Consider the following 17,216-nt stretch of genomic DNA (forward strand, 5'->3'; position numbering starts at 1 on the left):
ACTTCTTCCAGGTTATCATAACTTGATGGGATATCAGGTGGCAAGGGAGAATCGGCAGAAACCTGCAGTGAGTTCAAGATAGATTGCAATCAAGAAATAATAATTCAATATACACTTTGTGCAGTACAGTTTAGAGTCCAAAATTCCAACACAAATCATACGTAGTATAAATAAAAAAGCAGACAAACTAGGCTTGGCACAGAGTATTCCATCTAGATAATAAGCACAAACCTCACTGGTATCTGCATAAGCCACGTCTAGAATCCCAACACCAACAACACTAGCTAGCACAAGCGAAATGCAAAGTGACCGGGTAGACTCAAAACTAGAAAATAGAATACGGCCTATAAATGCATTGGTTACTTGCTGCTGGGTTCCATAATCTGCACATCACATGATTGCAGCGAAATTGATGAATGTTCTTGTTGTATAACTGTATAGCATCAACCACTCAACCAGACTATCTCTATATAATTACATCAACCGGAAGATATGAATAAAATGTAAAAACATTATTATTAAAGAGCATTCATGATTCATGTCTTCCAAGACAAGTAATTTACACACAATTAAAATAAAAAAAAATAAAAAAAAAACATATGAATTCATGAAAAATACTCTTTCTGAGCTACTATCATCCAACAATCAACTCAAGCAAGCAAAATAGAGCCTTTAGAGGTCGGTACGTTTCATAGGATCAGAAAACTTTCAGCTCAATACAATCTAGTGTTGCTTTCTTGTATATTTCCCCCCTAAAATAACAAATTAACACTACAATCTAGTGTTGCTTTCCAACAATAAATAGAACTATAATTAACTAAAATTAGAAAAATCCCAATTCAGAAACGCAACTAAATTTTAAAACCAGGCATACCATTTTCAATTTAATTACATTCTACCAACAAGAAGCAAGTTCAGCTAGAACAACAATGTCATAACTCCATTGATTTTACTTATAAAGTGTACAAATTTATGTGCCAAAGGTTCAAATTACAGCATCCTCAACACTAAATGTTGTTAATATTCGAACCCAAAATTATAACTTAAAACAATAAAATAAGGGTAAGAAACTAAAAAGTAAGAACTAAAGAGTAAAACTTAAAGAAAACCCAGAAATTAGAAAGAAAATATTACCATGATTGTTCCGGGTAAATTCCGATACCGTGATGTCTTGGGGCAAGTGAAGGTTTACCGTCCAATTCCGTGCCTGCACAGTCAACACAGATTAACTAGCCCGGGGGGTTATCCGGGAATAACCGCTCCGATGCTAAAGTTAGTGACCTGGAGAAGAGGAAATGAAGAGAGAGAAAGCGATTATATAGAGAGAGAAAGAAAAAGATTGTACCTTGTTATGAGAATACGCCTGGGTATATATAGGGGGAGAAGCAAGCTGGTGCCACCTTATGACGATAGGTGGCAAACTGACCTTATACATAGCAGGTGCCTACGTGGCCGGAAGCAGCTCTCCACGTGGCCGAGAGGAATGCCGTTAAGAGTATTCGGGTTTAACTAATTAGGCATGTGAAAGGTTTTCTTTTCGGCCTATTTACACTTCTGTCGGCAATATCCCGTACAACTAGCCCCCGCAGTGAGGACGTCGGTAAAACTGGTGTTCTCACTTTAGCAGTTCAAACTGAAGACCATTAGCAGTGAATGGGTTTAAAAATCAAGAATCTCTGTTTTGCTCCCAAAGTGAGTCTAGTACCGATAGTACTTTGCTCAGTTGACGCAAATGGACCTGGGTAATAAAAAAATCTCCGATTTGCCCCATAGTGAGCCAAGTACCGATAGTACTTTGCTCAGTTGACGCAAATGGACCTGGGTAATAAAAAAATCTCCAATTTGCCCCCATAGTGAGCCAAGTACCGATAATACTTTGCTCAGTTGACGCAAATGGACCTGGGTAATAAAAAAATTAAAAATTCTCCCCTTTTATTTTTTATTATATATTTTTTATAAAATTTTTAGATTAAAAATTTAAAAAACCGTAAAATATTTGCATCGTACAATTGGAAATAGGCGGGAAGTTTCCAAAATTGTAGTGGGACACGTGTTGCGAATTTAAGGGAGTGCCTAGTGATGTGTTTGAATTATAACCGTGGGATGTCATGCAATAAATGTCAAATCAAAAAAGCCATTCGCTGAGTATATATATGAGAAAACGAACGGTTAATTCTTTATCTAAGCTTTCAAAAAACAAAATTGCGAAGTAAGGAACCTCCATCGCGTTTTTTCGTCGTCTCCAAATTGCAACCCAGTGTACTTTGTTAAAATTTTGCGGAAGCTGCGGCAATTTCTTCACTTCAGTAGTTCGGTGGCTTGACTAGTACTTTGTAGAGGTAAAAAACTCAACCTATTGTTCCTGTTTGTTGTTTGAATCTTTGGTGTTTTTCGTATGCGTGTATGGTGGGTTTTTAGGTATTTTGGTGTTTTTGTGTGTTTATGCCTGAATCTGTAAAGAATTATACTACGGGTAAAGCCATTGTGGCTGAACCGTTTATACCCTTGTCCTCAGCGCCCGAGAAGGAATCTGAGAAGTTTTGTTGGCGTGTTAGTACTACTTTGTTAGAAGACGTTGACATTGTGGAGATTGAATCCACCAGCATACTTGACGAAAGTGACTCAGACATTCTCATTGACGAGTACGGTTCTAACCTTGGGAAAATAAGTGTTAAAAATTCAAAAATGCCGAGGACCAAGCGCCCAAACATCGGCTCTGATCAGGCCGAGAGTTCCCTTAGACGTCCTGGGAAAGAAGTGCTAGAGGAAGCCGAGACGGAAGGGTCTGATGTTCGAGCTGAAGATGTTGCCTCCGTTGAACGGAGTATAGAGTCTGAAAGAGAAGAGGGCGAGGAAGAGGGTAGCAGTCATGGAGAAGAGGAAGAGGCAGATGAGGAAGACGAAGAACTCAGTGTCAGCAGTGAGACTGATGAGGAAATTAATGAGGACATCAATGTCGGCGAACAAGTAATTGCCGAGGAAAGCCTTGATGAAGGCTATAACTCAGAAGATGATGATGCTGTTTATCGCCAACCGTTGCGGCTCTCTGATGAAATCAAGGTTACTCAGGTAACAGTAGACGAAGCTTGGTTAAGAACAGATGCCGAGAAGAACTATTGCGGTGTCGGCAAGAGATTTTTCCGCCTTCCTGATGATTATGTTCTTACCCTTCCCGAGTCTGGCAGCACTGTTGCCGATTGCCCAGAAGGGCATATTGCTGTTTATGCTAAGCACTTTGAGTTTGGTCTGCGTTTTCCACTTCATCCTTTTATTGAAAAAATATTTAAAGCTTGGAATGTTTGTATTGCACAATTGACACCGACAACGATTCGTAATGTTGTGTCAGTAGTTTGGGTCATGATTTATATGGACTTTCCGTTAACGTTGAATTTGATTCGCAAACTTCACTGGCTGAAAAAATACAGCCAATCTCCAGGCTGGTGGTCTTTGTACACTGTTAATGGTAAACTTACAGTCTGGCCGAAATTGACCAGCTGCAAAATGTGGCAAAAACAATTTTATTTTGTTAAGGTTCCTGACACCTTTGCTTTGCGAAGGAAATTCTATCTACCTCATACTAGGTTTGATACAATTAGAGATAGGAATTTAGGCATTCTTGAACGGAAAGCTTTTCGGTTCTTTGATTGCATGTATATTAACGAAGGTAAAAAGGTTAAAGTTGTTCCTAGGGAGTGGCTACCCAACTGTAATTATATCCCGGGCAACGCTCCCCTGTCTCATATCGGTCTCTGCCATACTGATGCATATGGTATGATTTAAACAACTATTTTTAATCATAATTATTTATTCCTTCTCGTCTTTCCAAATTTGCTTTGTTATATGTTATGATTTATTGCTTTTGTAACACCTTGGATACTCGTTGAACATTATTACTTCTTAGTATTTCATCGGTATGTCCATTATCCTAAATAATTCCATACCTAGGCTGACATCAATCTTACAGTTTTACCAGGTCCTGAGAAGTTAGACAACGAGAAGTTAGGTTTGCATCCTGACGGCAGCGTTAAGCGTCAGTGCCCCCCCAATCCTAAGGGTAAGTTCGATACCCTGCCCAAGTTTGCCAGCCGCGCTCAAAAAGGAAGACAGAGAAGTAGGCAAGACATGACTGCACTGTCAAAACCTAAAGCAGCTGACGGGCAGTTTATACTTCCTCTCAGGCGAGGTGGCGGTGCCGGCAGATCAAAAAGGGCGAGCTCCGCCAGTGATCGAGAACAAGCTAAGAAGCAAAAGTCTACTCCAGCTTCTGACCAACAAGCCAGCCAAGCCAAAGATTCAACTGCCGAGACCAGGGTGATTGTAAACCTGGAAGAGGATGCTACCGATGTTGAGTCTGAGGCTCATGGTACGGACATACCACGTCCTCCGCCCATTACGACTGAAGCTGAGAAGGTGATCTCTGTATCGAGGGAAATTCCTTTACTCAGCACTATTCTATCCGGGTCGGCTGGCCTGATTGCTTTCGTGCCGGCTTCTGTATCGGACTTCATTGAGGTCCCCCATGTGAGGATTCCTGAAGAGGTCTCTAATGAATTCCACGACTTTCCTGTCGGTAATTCCAGTGAGCCTTGGCGCCCTTCTCTTATCGTAAATAGGGGTGAGTCCGTCTATGCTGATGATCCTTCATCTGGCGGTAGTCTCGGGTGCAGAATGCAGAAAGATCTTCCAACTCCAGTCGATAGACCTACTGGCCGTTTTGCGGCTCCTTGCGGTCAGATGATGAATGATATCCTCAGGGTATGTGTTTTTCGGTTGTTATTACATTAGTACAAACGATAATTTATTATTCTTTACTTCATTTTCTTCTATATACACTTCATTTTACTACATACTAACTATGTTTTTATGCCGATAATGATTTTTCTTTTTGGCAGACTGTCAACTCCGCTGTCGGTGTTGTACATATGTACAAACATTACCAACGTCAGGCCGACAGAGCTGAGGCAGTTCTTAAGAAGGCCGATGAGGAGCGCCAAGCTCACAAAGCTGAGATTGATGGGTATAGAAGCAGGCTTAGTAAGTTGGAGGAAAAGCTGATTGACCATAACAAATCACAAAAACAGCTTGAAGATCAAACGCAGCTGAAGGCCCAGATTGAGGAGCTGCAAAAGAAACTAGAGGCCGAACGCGCAGATAAGCAGAGGGCCAAGGATGAACTCCGACTTGCTTGGTTGGAGAGGCCTCTTGTCAAACGCCGGGCCGTTAATCAGTTTCTGAGGTCTGACTTATACAGGGACAAATTAGTTGACCGCTATACCGGCGGTTGGGTTGCTGCTCATCGGTGCGATTGTAAGGCTGAGAATTGGGGCGAGGATAGGTGGCAAACGGTGGAGGATGCTTACGATGCTGACAACCATCTCTCTCCTGCCAGCTATGAAGAGTCATATTTTGAGAATCCCCCCGCCCTGGACACCATAAAAAACCTTGACCCTCGCAGTCTTCCTGACGAAGATTTTGACAACGCCCTTCTCGCTACTCCTCCTCGTGAGGACGCTGCAGAGGAGACGTCAGCAGCTAAAGATTAAAGTTTAAATCCGTCATCGCCGGTTTCATCATGCGGCTCTTGTTCTCCTGCCCTTATTTTGAAAAACATTTGTCTGTTCTGACGTACTTTAATGCTTCTTATTTAAAGAATATGATAACTTGTTTAAAACACCTGTTGGTGTGTGTATATTATTTTTTGGGTTTTGGATTAAAATACTTTATAACTCTTATATCGGTTTAATATGATTGTTCTTTGCTGTCGTCCTATTGTTGTACACTTTCCAGTTTTACTAGCGTATAATCAACCGCTCTCGTAAAAACTGATGCTGATTTTGCTTCTTTCTTGCTTTATTTTCCCGCAAAGTTTGTTATCGATCGTTCCGTGCTTGTATCTGCGACCTTTGGTGGACCGAGCAATGGAAGTGGATCAGACTATCCATTCAACTCGCCTTTAGGCGCATTAGTTATCCAACCATCTCATTACTTGAATGGGTGTAACAGCTAGCTAGGCCAGCTACACTTGCATATTGAAAGTAAGCAGATGGTCCCATATCACCTTGCAAAATGATGCTTGTATATATGTTATTGATGCCGATATTAAAAACGTACAAAGTACAATGTTGAAAAATTTGTACCTTACAAGCCTAAGTAATTTGCCAGCTATATCTATAACAGAAAAAGGTTTCAATTTAAACTAACATTGTTTACACATAATACTTCTTAAGCACAGCTGCGTTCCATACATTTTTTAACGGTTTCCCTTCTAAGGTCATAAGACGGTAGGAGCCTTGTCTTACAGTTTCATAAACTTGGTATGGACCTTCCCAATTGGCAGTAAGATTGCCGTCAATGTTTCCTTTCCCTGTTGCTGCCGTCCTTCGCAGTACTAGATCCCCGTCCTGTAATGGCCTATAGTTGACACGTTTGTTATAGGCTTTGCACATTCTATCTTTGTAGGCAGCTGACTTAATTTCTGCCGTCAGCCTAATTTCCGGTAGAAAATCCAGCTGTTGGCGTAAAAGTAGGTCATTTTGATCCTCGCAGAAATGTTGAACTCGAAATGTAGGGAGCCCCACCTCTTCTGGTATAACTGCTTCCGAGCCAAAAGCAAGGTTAAAGGGTGATTCGCCAGTTGTTTCTTTTGTTGTTGTCCTGTTTGCCCATAACACTTCAGGTACAAGCTCTGCCCACAAGCCTTTGGCGTCCTCTATTTTCTTTTTCAAAGCGTTTAAAATTTGCTTGTTAGCGGCCTCTGCTTGACCGTTAGATTGAGGATGACAAACTGCAGCATAGGAAAATTTTACTTTGTATATGGCTAGAAAATTCTTAACTGGGACGCAGTCGAATTGCGAACCGTGATAAAAAACCATTGCCATTGGTAACCCAAACCTGGTAAAGATGTTTTTCCAGATAAACTTCTTCACTTCATTTGCCGTTATCTTTGCTAACGGCTCGACTTCTATCCACTTTGTGAAGTAGTCTATCCCCACTATCAGAAACTTACGTCCTCCTGTGGCTGAGGTGAATGGGCCGACAATATCCATTCCCCATTGTACAAATGGAATAGGGTTGAGGATAGGCGTTAAATCATTAGGGGGTTGATTTATTGTCGGTCCATACTTCTGACATTTATCACATTTTTTGGCGTAGGCCATTGCGTCTGCATTCATTGTCGGCCAGTAGTACCCCCTTTTCATTGCTTCTAACGACATTGATCGGCCGCCCGAGTGATTTCCGCAATCGCCCTTGTGTATTTCTTCTATTAACCTCTCAGATTCATATGCCATTAGACATCTTCGTAATGGTAAGGAAAAACCTATTTTGTACAACATGCCTTGAAACATGACGAACCAGACACTATCTTTTTTGATTTTTTGTGCATCATTTCTGTCTGTCGGAAGTACGTTTTGCATCTTATAAGCCAAAATATTATCGTACCATTCACGGCTCCTTGCTACGCAATTCACCTCTTTTGCTACTTCCTTATCTATGCTCTTTTGATGCATAGTTTCAACCATTACCGTGCGTTCTAAGTCGTTAAGGCTCGAACTTGCCAGTTTTGCTAGTGCATCTGCTTGGGTATTTTTACCACGAGGTATCAGATTGATTTTGAAGTGATCTAGCGCGGTTACTATACTTTTTAGCTGGGCCAAGTAGGCTATCATCGTTGGTTCTCGGGCTTCGTATTCGCCGCTGAAATGGCTGGCTACTAACTGTGAATCTGTGAATACCTCTATCTTCTTTGCCCCTGCTGCTATACATAACTGAACCCCTGATAGTGCCACTTCATATTCGGCTTCATTATTAGAGGCCTTGAACTTGAACCTTATTGCGTATTCAAGTACGTCCCCTAGTGGAGACGTCATGATGATACCTACCCCCGATCCAGTTGAGGCCGAGGAACCATCAACTGACACTTTCCACGTGCCGACTGCATCTTCTTCTTCAGTGTAGGAAGTTTCAACTATGAAGTCCGACAGGGCCCGAGCCTTGATCGACACTCTAGGCTTATAAATCAGCACATATTCTGATAGCTCAACTGCCCATTTCAGCAGACGACCTGAAGTTTCCATTTTTTGAAGAGATTTCTCTAGTGGTTGATTTGTTAAATTTCTAAGGTATGTGCGTCAAAATATGGTCACAGTTTTCTTGCCGCTATGACCACTGCATACGCGGTTTTTTCGACTAGTGGGTACCTTCGTTCTGCGGCATTCAGCACATGGCTAACCAAATGTAGGGAATAATTTCAAGCCTTTAAAATCCCACTAGCTTGAACCTCACTGTGATCATACACTAAAGTACGGTGGCGTCCAAAAGGGAAGAAGATAGAGCAAAAGAGTCGCCAACAAGTTCTTAAGGAACTTGTAAACCATTCACGAGGTGAAGGTTACACCCCTTAACGATCCAAGAGATCGTCAACTCCATAAGGTCATGAACCAAATAAGGGTTCGGGGATGAAGGTACAAATCCAACCTAAGAGAAATTGAACCTGCCCTAATAATAGGCCTCTACTTTATTCTGCTCGTATTCATGTGCGCTTTCTGATTAACATACAATCAATAGGTTAACCCTAAACCTGTTTAATCTATTATGGTTGAATTTAATGCACAAATAAACTATTATTGGCGATCACTTGAATTATAATCACAATTAACCCTAACAAGATTATTAATTATCTTATTAAGCGCGATTGCAAATACCAAATTCCCTTTAAACATACAATAAAAGGTGATCAAGTAATAAAGAATAAATAATGTATCAAGCAACATAATCAATAATCAATATCACGAATAATAATAATATCAATAATAATCATAATAATCATGATAAATAAAATAATAATAATAATAATAATAACAATATTCATAATCATGTTAAAGCATAATAAAAATAGCAAGATCCTAGGCATGATACTAACAAGATTAATAACAAACCCTAGCATGTCACTAAGAAATAAAAATCAAATCTTTAGCCCTAACATGATACTAACATGAATAAATATTAGGAAGAGAATAAAAGACATCATAACAATCATATTTAATATTAAAAATACCCTAGACATGATACTAGGAATATCATAACAACAATCTAAACATGATATCTACATCATAAATCAATTAAACCAATTAAAGTACTTACTTGGATGCCTCGTACCTCTTTCTAATAACAAAATACACACGTTAGTAACTTCAAGGAAAATAATAATCAAAACAATTAAATTAAATAATTGAAAGAGAGATTTGGGACCAAACCCTCAGAAATTAAAACCTTTCACGTCTAGGGCGAAGGCAACTTCGAATATGGCTAAGTGTATCTAGATCTTGCGAATGCGGAATTTTGTGTTAAAAAGCAAAGTTTAGAAAAGAATACCAAAGAATGAATGATGTTGATGAAAATTGATGAAAAGAGATGAATGAAAAGGATTATTTGACTGTAGATGAATGCTAATTGATGAATAATTTGTGAATGAAGAGAGTTGATGATCGATGATGCTTGTTGATGAATGATGAAGATAGTTGGTCCATGAAAACGGAGTTTTTGATACGATATTTATAGAGAAAATCATCCAAAAAAGATAATTTAACAAAACAGAGTCTGGAGATCAAAAAACAACTTTGGCGCCAGCCCTGGCTAGTTGGCGCCAGGACTAGTGGCTAGCGCCAGGCGCCAATGGCTAGCGCCTGGCGCCAATCCTGGTTCCAGGCGCCAAGGTCTGGGGTTGGACGCCAAACTGATTTTCCACGCGTTTTCGAAAATCTGATAAATTTCCTGTACTAGAAGATAAAATAATATAATTCCAATCGAAAATGCTATTTGATCTGATTAAAACTCTGAAGAGTCCTAATTGAATTAGGAATGATAAGACCTTCTAGAATGTTCTAGAAGACTAAAACCATTCCTAATTACATTAGGAATGATAAATTATATTAGGCCCTCCCCTAGATCATAGGGCCGTACTTAAAGCTCAAACCGGGCCCAGTTTAGTAAATTGGCCATAATTTCCTCAATATTCATCGGAATTGGGCTTATAATATATCGTTGGAAAGGTCTTTGCAAGCCCCATCCAACTAAACCACTATTGGACCCATATCATGGACCAACCAAACTGGATTGGCTATTTTCTTAAAATAAAGTTTTCAAAATCAGGGAGAAGAGAAAAGAAATAAAACTTTCCGCAACACTAAACCTTTCCACACTTTCGTTTCATTCGATTATGATTCGACGTGAAAGGTACTCATCACTGGGTTTGGTTTTGGGGAGACACAAATGGGTGTCTACACAAAATATATGGGCTTCTGCATTTTCTTTCGTTCCACTAGCAGTAATGCTGCTACCGTCTTTGGGGAAGCCGAGATGTAAAGTTGTAACGTCTCTCCCGTTTCTGGTCTGGCGATCGTTGGCAGTGATCGCAGGTGGTTTTTAACGGCCTCCAGCGCTTTAATTTGCTCTTCCCCCCAGACAAAAGTCTTGTTCTGACGGAGGATAACAAAGAACGGTAATGCTTTATCGGCTGATTTGCTGATGAATCTTGTCAATGCTGCCATTCGACCGGTTAACTTTTGTATGTCTTTAATGCACTTTGGCTGTGGGAGACTGAGGATAGCTTCAATTTTATCGGGGTTTGCATCTATTCCCCTTTCACTGACCATAAATCCCAAGAACTTTCCAGACCTGACGCCAAACACACACTTCTCGGGGTTTAAATTTATTCGATACCGTCGCAGAGTATCAAAGGTTTCCCTCAAGTCTTCTATATGTTCCGTAGCTAAACGGCTTTTTACGATTGAATCATCCACGTACACTTCAACATTTCTTCCCTTTTGGTTTGCAAAAACCTTGTCCACCAACTTCCAGTAAGTTGCCCCTGCATTTCGCAACCCGAAAGGCATTGCCTTGTAACAATAAACTCCGGCATCAGTGATGAATGCCGCTTTGTTCCGATCCGGCGGGTAGAGGTTGACTTGGTGATATCCGGAAAAAGCATCCAAAAAACTCAGTAATGCATGGCCAGAGGTCGAGTCAACTAGGCGATCGATTCTTGGTAGGGGATAAAAGTCCTTTGGGCAAGCTTTATTTAAATCTATAAAATCAACACACATCCTCCACTTTCCTGACGACTTTTTCACCATAACAACATTAGCCAGCCATTCAGGGTATGTGCACGGCTCTATGAATCCTGCCGCTAACAGCTTGTTAACCTCTGCCTGTATTGCTTCAATTTTTTCAGTGGAGAAGTTCCTTTTTTTCTGTCTCACCGGCCTAGCTCGCCTATCCACGTTTAGCTTGTGTACCATTATTTCTGGGTGAATCCCTGACATTTCGTCGGCTGAGAAAGCGAAAACATCCGCATTCTCCCTTAGGAGCTCAACTAGGTGGCATTGCATCTCGGTGTCCATATCAGATCCGATTTAATACCCCTGGTTGCAATTCAATTTCAACAATTTCTCCTCCTGGTAATGGTCTAGGGACAGTTATGGGCCTTGTATCAAAGTTTGTCATTGCCAGGTCATGGGTTGGTGGGGATCGTTCCCTTTTCTGGTTACCTTGATTTCTCGGAGCCTGTCGGGCAGGCTGCTTTAATGCTGTTACGTAGCATTCCCTTGCCATTGACTGACTTCCTCTAATGCGTTCTATCTTGTCGGCATTAGAGACGTATACCATTGTAAGGTGATATGTGGAGACAATAGCTTGTGCATCATGAATTAATGGTCGGCCAACAATGGCATTATATGTTGACGGCACATCGACAACTAAGAACTCGGTAATCACATCTCGGGTCGCTGATCCTTCTCCGATTCGGACTTGCAAAACTATGCTACCTTTAGGTCTAACGGTGGAACCGTTAAAACCAATAACTGGGTAAGACACCGGTGTTAGGTATTTCCGACCTATCATCATTGCATCGAATGCCCTTGCGAACAAGATATTCGCCGAGCTACCTCCATCTATCAGTACACGCTTGATATCACACCCGCTTATCGACAATATCAGCACTAATGGGTCATCATGGGGAAATACTACACCTTTGGCGTCGACCTCAGAGAAAGATACAGAGGGAATATTATTTGGCCGAGGTCGTTCATCTATCCCTAAAGCATTTACTATGTGCTTATACTCTGACAGACTTTTCTTAGCACCGTTTACAGATCCTCTATGTACCGGTCCTTCGGTAATTACCTCAATGGTGATTTTTCGTCCAGGGGGTGCAGAGCCCTGCCGGTAAACCCTGGCGTTATCTTGCCGGTAAACGTCGTCTTGTGCTGATGGGTTTTCCGGTTTGCGATATTCTGTCTGTCTTACCGGCTGATAACCCTGCCGGCTTGTACTTGCTTGCGACCGATATTGGGATAGATGTCCTTTTCTAATAAGATCCTCGATGTTCTCTTTCAGTTGGATACATTCTTCGGTGTAATGACCGACATTTTTGTGGAACATGTAGTACTTCTTCACATCTCGACCTTTCGTTATCATTGGTGTTGGCCGACTCCAATCCTCCTTGTGTTGATTTATAGAATAAATAGCAGCTCTAGGTGTGTTCAGTTGAGTATAATTGCTGTACCGTCCTAGGCTTCTAGCCGGTCTATTTACTTTTTGTTGATTTTTCCTATTAACCCCCCCGTAGTTCTCGGGCGATGATTGAGTATTTTGCCTCCGGGAAGGCTCCACTAACGCTGTTTGACTTCCTGCCTTTAGAAGTTCCTCACTCTTAATGTAGTCATGGGCTTTATTAAATGCTGCACCGAGATTGGGAAAAGATTTCCGTGCCATATACTTCTTGAAATCACTATCAGCTAAACCATTCATCAAGGCCATGACGACTATTTCCTGCTGTAACCTTGGTATGGTGTTGGCTTCGTTATTGAAACGTCGAACGAAGTCCCTCAATGATTCGTCCCTTTTCTGCCTGACTGACATAAGCTCTCTTGAAGTTCTCTGTCTCGCGCTATTGCTTATGTACTGACCCGTAAATAACTTAACTAGAGTATCAAAGCCATCTATGGATCCAGGTTCCAAATTAGTGAACTAGTCTGACGTTGCTCCGATCAGTGTCATAGGAAAGACTTTGCACCATACATCGTCGGTGTCAGTATACAACAACATATGACTTTCAAATGCCGCAATGTACCTTTTTGGGTCACCCTTGCCGTCATACGTGCATGATGGCATTTTAATATTTTCCATTTGTTGGTCAAGAACTTCCTGCGTGAAGGGTGACGTCCTCGGTCGGACTATAGTTCGGATTACGCGCCTCGACGACCCGCTGCTAGCCTCCTGCCGATATGATTCGGATTCACCTCTATTCACGGTTTGCGCGACCTGTCGTTCAGCTGGCGCTACTGTCTCCTAGGGTGGTGGTCGTGGGGTAGGTTGCGGGTCGACTTGATTGAACTGATCTTCAAGATTAATGACTACGGGCTTTATCTGCCTATCCCGGGGCTCCTTCACGGCCGCTATCTCGGCTTCTTTTCTCTTCCAGGACATTGCTTGCATAACCCTAGCCGTTATCTCCAGTTCTTCTGGAGTGAACTCTCCCAAGGGATCAGGAGTTGTGGCTTGAATCCTTTCCAGTGTCCGCGGTATATTCATAGTGTCCTTATGCAATAGGTGGGTCTCATCCTCCACAACTATCTCGGGCATATTGGTGTTTGGGGCACCGCTATCATAATTTCGGTTTTCCGTTTCCGGTATCAACGTAGTTTCATTGTCTCCTTCCGGGTAAATTCCGATACCGTGATGTCTTGGGGCAAGTAAAGGTTTACCGTCCAATTCTGTGCCTGCACAGTCAACACAGATTAACTAGCCCGGGGGGTTATCCAGGAATAACCGCTCTGATGCTAAAGTTAGTGACCTGGAGAAGAGGAAATGAAGAGAGAGAAAGCGATTATATAGAGAGAGAAAGAAAAAGATTGTACCTTGTTATGAGAATACGCCTGGGTATATATAGGGGGAGAAGCAAGCTGGTGCCACCTTATGACGATAGGTGGCAAACCGACCTTATACATAGCAGGTGCCTACTTGGCCGGAAGAAGCTCTCCACATGGCCGAGAGGAATGCCGTTAAGAGTATTCGGGTTTAACTAATTAGGCATGTGAAAGGTTTTCTTTTCGGCCTATTTACACTTCTGTCGGCAATATCCCATACAATGATAAAGACGAGTTTGAAGGGGTTGAGCAAAAAACGTAGGGTTTATGGTTTTAGAAGAAGAAATTGCACTGCGACAAGCTCTTCTTCTAATTAATCGACTGAAGGTTGCCATAATGGTTTATATATATATATCAAAATTTGCAGGATTTTTGCGAAATAAATTATGTCCGAATTACTGGATAATTGGAGAATTGAATTTCAAGTCTCTTACAAAGTCCTCCACCAGTACAGTACAGTACTGTATGCCTTCGAAGAATAAGCATGAAGACTCTAACTCTGGTAGCTTCAATTTCTTAGGGCCAATTCATGTCATTTTTATTTTTGGAAGATGACTTCTATTTTTTGCTGTACCCATTAATATGCCATATTAACTAACTTTGTTAATATAGTGGCATATTCGCAATTATGAGCAATGAACAAAATATTTTAATGTTATTTATGCATTCCAATGATTTGACATTAATTAGACGTTTTCTAACGATTTACAAACTTCGTTTCTTCATCATTCACCCGTTCCTTTCTTCTCTCTCCTTTCTCCTCTCTTCTCCCTCTGTAATTTAGCAAACATTCTCTATTGAACAAACCTCAACAACTACAGAAACATAATCATTCAACTACCAAAATAAATTAAATCATACTATAGAAATAACATCCCACCATTAGCAATTTCGTCAATTTCAATTTCATAAAATTAAATCAATAAAACCAATCGTTAAGGGTTCGTTTGGCATCGCTTTGGTTTTCTGTTTTTCAGATTTCAAACTCATATGATATATGTCATATAATAAAACAAAATTAGACAAGCTTACTAAAATCACGATATATTTGAAAACTGACAACAGAAAAATGGAAACACCTTTTTCTTGTTTTCTGTTTTTGGTTTTTTGTTTTCAAAAATACAGAAAACTGAAAACAAAAAACAATGTCAAACAAGCCCTAAACAATCAAGTCCAATAAAACTTGCAGTAAATTTGCATAATCAACCATTCACAGTCAAATTTAAAGGAAAGAGAAACAAATTGGTTCCAGAAAGCCCACCTTTGCCACCATTACCACCAAACCCATAATCATCATGCCCGCTTCCGCTTCCGCCACCACTACCATCACCATACCTCATATCTTCTTCGAGAGGCCCACTAGCATCCTCTCTCCCTCCACCATCCTCCTCCCCATACTCGACTGCCTCATTAATTTGAAATTTGATTGAATTGCGGCATATCGGACTTGTGGAGAAGAAGCTGTAGAATTGCAGTACGGCCAATATCTTAGGGAGGAGAGTCAGAAGAGTGAGGAGAATGGAGTAACAATAGATGTTTCAATGGAGTGTAGATACTGAACCAGTTAACGCCGGTAGTATGATGTTAAAGCTCCTTTTGCATTTTTACGACTTTACCCTTAGTAAATAGGTGAAAATGACCTTTTGACCCTCATATAAACGTTACTGGTAATATGCCATATTAACCAGTATTTTTTTTCTCTCTCTCTCTTGTTTTTTTTTTGGTAGTAGAGTACTAGTAATTTCATTTATTTACTAGCCATGGCCGTAAGCAATTTGGCCTAATTAATCTCGAGAAGTTATAATCACTGTTTTTAAAAAAAAAAAAAATTAAATAAATAAAATAATAGGTAACGATTGCAAATAAAAGTTACTCATTTATAGTGGAATATTTATTTAAGGAAAATTTTCAATGGTAGCTATGTAGTTTTGCTCATTCTCAATGGTAACAAAATATTTGGCAAATTCTCTCAAATAACATTACTTGAAAATAATTCTCTAACATCGACAATATTCTTCCAATTAGCAACTAATTAGCTTAATAAAACAATAATTAGATTATCTCAAAAAAAAAAAATGCAGAAGTAACAGAACCCTCCCTTCAGCAACCCCAAGCTGTTGGCTACACATCAAAACCCACCCCCACCCCCACCCCCATCCCTACCCCCACCCCCAATAATTACATCACTGACGCATGAACCCCGCGAACCCATCCTACCCCTCGCCGGAACCTTACATAGCGCTGAAACCAAACTCCCATCAAAATCCCAACAGCCCACCACTTTCCTTTCACTACTAACTCCAAATTCCGCCCACCGTCCTGCAATCTTCCGGTGTTTTCATATCAGGGTTGGGTTTTCGTGGCTATAGGTTGACATTGGGGAAATCTAGGTGGGGATTTCGGTTAAGGGTGGGGGATTAGAGGCGGCTGGATGGGATTTCGGTGAGGGTTTTGGTATTAGGGGTGGCTGTGTGGGATTTCGGTGAGAAGTGTGTGGTTCAAGATGTGGCTGGGCAAGGGAGATCTGGTTTTAGAGTGGCCATTTTTAAATACTTGCTCCATTTCCTTATTTGGAAAGCTTTTACAATTTCTATACTTAGTATTTAAAAACTATAACCAAGAAACTAAGAAAGACACATGTCCTCATCCATTCTATTACATTTCTCTAACCATAGTGCCACATGTCATCTTACACTATTAATTTTTTATTACACCATTTTTTAAAATTCTTTCATTAAACTTATACTTCATCTTTCATACACACTTCATCTTCATCTTTCCCCTTTAATTAAACCTTTTCCTATTCTCTCTTTAATTTTAGCCCTTCCACCTTCTATTTAAGCCTCTTTTTCGATTAAAGTTCCAAAATTTTAATTTCTTTAATCATGTTTTCGATTACATATTATACCCTATAATGACTTATTGATATTTCCTCACTTATCTCTCAATACAATTTTATATGAATAACTCGTGCATTGCACGGGCCAAAAGGCTAGTTTAATTAATTTCTCTAACCTAGTGGACCCAATATATATTCTCTCTTCTCTAATTCTCTCCACTACTTTTGCTTTCTACAATATTTTATTCTTCCACCAACCCCACTACCTCCATATTTTATTACTTTCTTTAATTTCTCCTAAAACTCCGCGCATGGAGAAATGGAGCAAGTATTAAAAAACGGAGGGAGTACTATTGAGAATTTCCCTTTATTTAATTTGATAATTGTAAGCAAATAAACAATATAAGGTCGTAGTGGCTAAGATCATCTCCAGTGGTGAGACTTGAGGGAGT

At 40.4% G+C, this 17,216-nt stretch overlaps 1 long non-coding RNA gene across 1 annotated transcript; it reads right to left on the minus strand.

Annotated features, from left to right (window-relative positions):
* Window positions 1-2: 2 nt before the first annotated feature.
* On the minus strand, window positions 3-15,250 carry LOC145630752 (uncharacterized). Its single transcript, XR_014112229.1, has 3 exons — window positions 15,187-15,250; window positions 232-383; window positions 3-62 (listed from the first exon to the last, which is right to left on the minus strand). It is a non-coding gene; the product is annotated as an uncharacterized LOC145630752 (long non-coding RNA).
* Between the last annotated feature and the right edge of the window lie 1,966 nt (window positions 15,251-17,216).

Source organism: Chenopodium album, chromosome 5 (genome assembly GCF_948465745.1).
Source record: "Chenopodium album chromosome 5, dcCheAlbu1.1, whole genome shotgun sequence".
Lineage (NCBI taxonomy): Eukaryota > Viridiplantae > Streptophyta > Magnoliopsida > Caryophyllales > Amaranthaceae > Chenopodium > Chenopodium album.